At 47.9% G+C, this 6,179-nt stretch overlaps 1 long non-coding RNA gene across 1 annotated transcript; it reads right to left on the reverse strand.

The window, feature by feature from the left end:
* Nucleotides 1-211: 211 nt before the first annotated feature.
* Nucleotides 212-5,320, reverse strand: LOC142604799 (uncharacterized). The gene is made up of 3 exons (XR_012838638.1): nt 5,226-5,320; nt 1,562-1,671; nt 212-298 (listed from the first exon to the last, which is right to left on the reverse strand). It is a non-coding gene; the product is annotated as an uncharacterized LOC142604799 (long non-coding RNA).
* Nucleotides 5,321-6,179: the final 859 nt, after the last annotated feature.

Genomic DNA, 6,179 nt, shown 5'->3' on the forward strand with positions numbered 1-6,179 from the left:
ACATCAGCCAAAATGCCAAAGGAAGGAGATGGCTGTGTTGGCTGGTTGCACTGATGGAACACACCACTGTGGTTAGTCCAAGAAGACCTGATGTTTGACTGCATCTCTGGGCCTTCTGGGAAACTTCACTGGCCCCAAACACAGGCAGAAGTAGGAAATTAAAGGCATGGAGCTGGCAAAATCAGAAAAGGAAACTTTACCTGTATCTCACTGTCTCTCTGATGAGTTGTACAGTGTTTTCTTCCCCTTTCCTGTCATTCACGCTCTGTGGGCTGGACAGCCACCCCATAAGATTACGCTGTTGCAAGCCACATAAGAAATAAATAAATACGAAAGAATAATTCACATTAACATGGACAATTACTGCTCTAATTTTATCCCTGTGTCCCTAAGCCAGCAAGGGGACAGGAGATCTGTTTTTCTATATACTAATCAGGTCAGGCTGTAAAGTTTTGGTGTCCCAGAACAAAGAGAGGCAATGTAGCAACTGGGCAGGGTAATCCAAAAATCTGCTTAATTTGTTCATTTTACATGAGAGAATTATTTAGGAGCTTTGCAAAATTCAGTCAAAACAGCTTCTAGCACATACAGATCAGGAAGAGACCTCAAGCAGTCACCAGCTCAGCTCTTTGTTTGGGGAAGATAAACAGAAAAAATTACATCATTCTCTCTTTTAGAAGATAAATCATTCATCCTGCTGGATGAAGCTCTGTGGCAAATCCAGGGATATAAAAAAATCAGCGTTTCCCTTGCTGCAGCCCCCATTACATTCACAAGTGAGTAAGTGCTAGTCCTTCACCGGAGATATTCTGCTTTACACCAGCACAGACTCTGGCTTCACATAAGGAAAGCCCTTCGTCTCCTGCCAGGCTATTGGTTTGGCTCCAGGTCTCAGGGAACAAGCCTGCCACCTTCATTTAGTCCTCATGTGAAAAAAACAGTGTATTGCTCTGCTCCTGCAGCAGCCGTGCACACAGGTACATGGAGCTTGCCTCCAGGAACACAGGGAACATGCTTGTGCAGAGCTCTGTTCCTGAGGTGTGTGTCCAAAGCCTTTCCAAGAGGAGTGCCAAAGCACATTTTCTCTTCCCAGGTTAGAGGCTGAGCGTGCAGCAATGTGTCTCGGATAAATGTGTCAGCATCATCCCAGCCAGGGGATTGCCCTCCTGGGACTGAGCACAGCAGGGCAAGCAAATTACTCTTCATTAATTCTTGTACTGGGAAGTTGCACCATGATGTGCATGAAGCCACAGAGGAGGTCCAACAGGCACAGAGCTCCTGCCTCTGCTTTCTTCCCTGGAAATCACAACAACTAAGGAAAAGTGAATGAGAAGTCCTTTCCTCCCTCTACAACCCATGGAAGAGGAACTGGAGCCTTGAGATAGCAAGAAGAGTCTTTTGAAGTCACAGAAAGTTTCTGTTTGCAATCTTGGAAATGGCATTGCCAAAAGATAAAACACTTCTCAAAAGATAAAACTGTTCCCAAAAGATAAAACAGGAGGACACTGAGTTCTGGAAGTGTCCTCCACCAACCCCTTCAGGCTCCTTCCTCTGCACTCACCAATGTCTGGGTCCAAGGGCACGTGCTTTCATTCGATGTCTTTGCACTCTTTTTCCCCTGCCCTTGTTCCTCTCTGTTCCTTTTCTTTTGGATTGGTTTGCTTGGCTTTTCTACAAATTGGAAGTGCGGGGCCATTATGCAGAAGTTTATTACTTCGTAAGTTGACCTGTCCTGTCTGGCTCATTCTAAACATATCACACGCAAGGTCAGTGCTGTTTGGCTTGACTGTGGCTCTCCGGCTTATCCCGGGGTTGTCCCATGTCTATGTCATGTTCAGCCCACACAGTCATGGCACATACTAGCGCAAAAGAACTTCGCTTTCTCTCACTCCGAGGACCTTATCAGCCACAGTGTTCTGTAAATTGTACAGACTAATAGTCTTATGGAAATCAGATGGTTCCTGTTGTACAAAGAGACAAACCCTGTGTACACACGCAACAGGGCATGGCAGCTCTGAGGACTTTGATGCTCCTCACATGGCCAAAGGCCTGTCAGTCTTCCCAGCATCAGGATGGGTCTGAGGACTCTGCAGCAGTCTCAGATCCAGGTCTTCCAAGCAACTTCTAAGCAACTTCTCCAGAACAACTCATGATTTCCTTCCAGGAAAAGATTTCTGGGACAACCCGGCAGCTGCATTTCTCCAAGGAGGGATAGAATACAATTACATACTTTTCTTTTTTCCTATGATTGCTGCAAACTTTGTTTAAAATTGAGATTACTTGAAATTAGCAGTCCTAGAAAAACAATGGCTCAGTTTGACCACCTTCTTCCAGGGCCTCTAATCTTTTGCTTTCTGCCTGGTATCTTTTGGCTTCAGTTTCATTGTGAAGTTTCAATACAAGCAGCTTCCAAAGCATAGGATACAAGTTGCCATCCAAAAAAGCACAACTACAGCTACAGATAGGCATTCAGAAAATAATGCTGTGGAGGCAGCAACTTACATTCCTGGGGCCAAAAGCAACCCTGGAGTAAAGGCCATTCAGTCAAATAAAGCCCTGCTGTTTCCACTGAGGGTGGCTTTGGCTGTGTACCGCAGCAGATGTCAGAGATTATTCTGATGCACAGTGTCACACGGGCACAGCAGATTCACATTACAGGGGTCAAGCTAATACCAGTGCAGTTTGGGTTGGAGCTGACTCTCTCCTGACTTTACACTGAATGTCAAATTCAAATAGACTTTGTCAGTCTGCAGACGGGGTCCCAGCAGCCCCTGTGAATGGGCTCTCCAATAATTTAGAGGTTTATCCTCCTCCTGCCCACCAGTGAAGCTTTGGGCTTTGGGACTCCCCCACACTTATGATAGGGAATTTGTGGCAAAAGATTTAGCACCTTGCAGTGACCCTGGAAATTAGTTGTTTGGAGTTGAACCTGGAGCCACCTAGCCCCTCCATACCTCGAGCAGGACCCTCCCACTCCCGAGAGGATCCACATGAAAAGCCATCACTCTGCTCAGCTTCAGATGGGGGTCTCCTTGGAAGTTTTCCCCCATGTTTTTCTCCTGTGGGGCTGGGGTTTGTTCCTGCCATGTGGAGAGCAGATTCCCATGCTTGAGCTCTTCTCATCCCCCTAACCACACCAGTATCATTGTATGGACCCGTGGGGCAGGGAAGTCCACAGACCCCACCATCTCTGCATTTCCCCCATCTAATACCCTGCCAAGGATCTCCCCTGCATGCAGAGAGCCATTGACACAGCCCCCTGCTCCCTGCCAAGGGATCCCCAGGCCTTCAACCATCAGATGGGCTGGATGACGGGGATGATGGAGCTGAAAGTACAGTTCACATTGCTGAGATGCAGGGGTGCCCTCTCTGTAGCAGTGCCATGGAGAAAGCACAACTGAAAATATCCTCTGGATCAAATTGCACCAGTGGAGGCAGATCCCCGTGGGACTTGGGGGATCTGGAGGCACTGCCGTAGTGAGGACCGTGGTGTCACATGCCACCCAAAATACTCCGAGAGCAGCCCCCCCAGTTTCACAGCGGGGAAGCGCCTGCGCTCGCCTCCATTGCCCCTGCCCAGGGCAGTTCAGCCCTGCCCGCATCTGCATCCCGGACACCTTTCCAGGAACTGCTCACTGCCTCCATCCTCGGCAGGTTTTGTGGTCTCAGCTCGGAGAGGAACATGCAGCCACCCAGACTACATAATACCATAGCACTGTAGCAAACAATAATAAGATACCTTAGCAAAACTGCCTTTCCCAAGGCTGCCAAAGGGTTCCTGCACCTCCAGCACTGGGAGGCATCATCAGAGACACAGGCAAGGAAAGCGTGCTCTTGTCTTGTGCACCTTGATTCATATTTAGTCCCTTCTCCTCCCTTCACAATGGGTGTGATGCTTCTGTGCATCTTAGAGAAGAAAAGCTCTCCATCACATTGAAATGTGAAGCTTCCTCATTAGAATTTAATTTGCACCAATATAGAGGAAATTATCATGTCAGTGCAAAGAAAAGAAACAGTGATTCAGGAGAGAAGCTTTTTGATAAATTGTACCAGGCGCTTTTATCACCACAGGCTTAAATGAAGATTTGGCTCGGGGAGGTTGGTACGTGGTTTCATAATGACCCTCCATGGAAGGGACAGATGGCCCCAGTGACAGTGTGAGCCCTTCCTATTTTTTCCAAGTAGCTGTAGCAGTTGTCATGGCAACCCCCATTACAACAAAACCCGCAAATATATTTTCAATTAATTCCTGAAAAATGTAAGAAGTGGGACACATTTCTCACAACAGACAGTGACACCTGTGTTGGTATTTTCATGGTGGTTATTGCTGTCCTGCCAGATGCTCCATGTGCAGCGGGCGGAAGCTGTCCCTAGCTCAGCCATGTCTCAGAAAAGGGAAATTTGTCATCTGGGAATGATGTTAACTCTCTTCCAGCCCTCCCATTATGGCTACAAGGACGCTGTTGGAGATACCCTTTATGCAGTGCACAAGCACCCCAAAGTGGAAAGTCTTCATCCCCATCACTCTCCATAAGGGATGGAGGCAGCAATTTCTTGGCAGACATGCAGGGACCAGTGAGACTAAACATCAAACCAAAAGGGTATTTAGGTGCCTCATTCCCATCTGAAAGCACTGGAGTTGCAAGTAAAACACTCTTTGGCTGTGAGTAGCCCAGAGTCAGAGAGAAGGCCACCTCCGCAGGCAGCCTGAACTAGGGCTGGAGCCTTGATGTATTCCCCAGGCAGTGGGAAACCATCTCCCCTAAGCTAGCTTGTGCTTTTCTGTCCTTCCTGCCTTGCTCTCTGCAGTAGCATGTCCAGACTCGATCTTTTTGCTCAGTGCAACTGCATTTTTTTTTGTATTTCTAGTCACTTCCTTCTCTTTTTCAAATCATCTGCTGTCTTTGAACATCTGATTCCTCATTCGGAAAGACAGATGTTTAATAATTGCTCCATGTCTCCCCAAAGTGTTCCTCCCCTCGCATTGCTCATGTTGCCACATCTTTCTGGAGGAGGAATTTTTCTGGTTCTCTCCAAGTCTGCCTCGCAGACACATCATGAATTACAGAGCTCCCTCACTTTGATTTCTCCAGTGCTTTGGGCTAAGTTTCCCCATTCCCCCACTGCCTGTTTACACTGGAAAAGGATTGTCTTGTTCAAGGCATGGGGATACAGAGATCTGGGAAAGGAACATAGGAGTCCTTGAAGAAAAAAAATGCAATTACCGGCAAGAGACTTCTCCCTGGGGTGAATCAGAGCACTTTGATGCTCGTGGCTGTCCACACTGGGCAGCTCCTCAACTTCTGGCTCCGGATGCTCGGCTGCCCACATCCTGACTGCATGCCACGACGGCACCGAGGCATGTCCCCCTCGTTCCACACCCACATCTCCATGGGCCAGGAGGAGCCGCAGTGAGCTTTGACCTCCAGCGAGCCTCAGGCAGCCTGGATTATCCAAACCTGGGAAAGGGATGGTGCAGGTAGCCCAGAGATGCTCCAGCCTGCCACCAAGAAGCAGGCTTAGGGCCGTCATTCCTGAAGGACTCACAGCCCTGGGACCATGGCAGCTAGGAGGACAGCTAAAAGCCTGTCAGAAGTTCAGCATTACTTATACTAAACTACCCCAGCACCACAAGCAGCCACCTGAAACACTGCTCAGGGAGGCTGTAGACACGAGGATGGTTTTGTGGGCAAGACTCATGGATCTGAAGCTCAGCTCCAAATGAGACAAAGTGAATGGCGAAAGGCGAAGGAGGCAGGGTGAGGACGGCACACCTTCAACCAGTGCTCTGCAGCTGAAGGGATTTTGCTTTCAGAGATAGTCCAGGCTCACTGCCTCGAAGCTCTACCTGCTGCTGCCTTCCAGCCGTCATTTCAAAGCACTTTCCTCTATCGTTCACTTTTCTTAATAACAATATATTAAAAAAAAAACCCGTACAGAAAAAAATTGCTCACCCTGTTCGGGCCTATTCGTTCCCAACGGTTTTGTCCCAGAATAAACACAGACATGTTTTGAAGCTTGTTGTGAAAGGAGATTAACTCTAAAATCTGCTTCCTGGCTTTGAAGGCTGCAGACCAGCATGGCTTTTATTATTAACTAGTCATTACACTGAGTGACATATAGAAGGAATAATTGCTTGGCGTGTTTGAGGGTTGAAGGATGTTAATTAAGAAGTAAAA

The sequence above is a fragment of the Balearica regulorum genome, chromosome 22 (assembly GCF_011004875.1).
Source record: "Balearica regulorum gibbericeps isolate bBalReg1 chromosome 22, bBalReg1.pri, whole genome shotgun sequence".
Taxonomy (NCBI): domain Eukaryota; kingdom Metazoa; phylum Chordata; class Aves; order Gruiformes; family Gruidae; genus Balearica; species Balearica regulorum.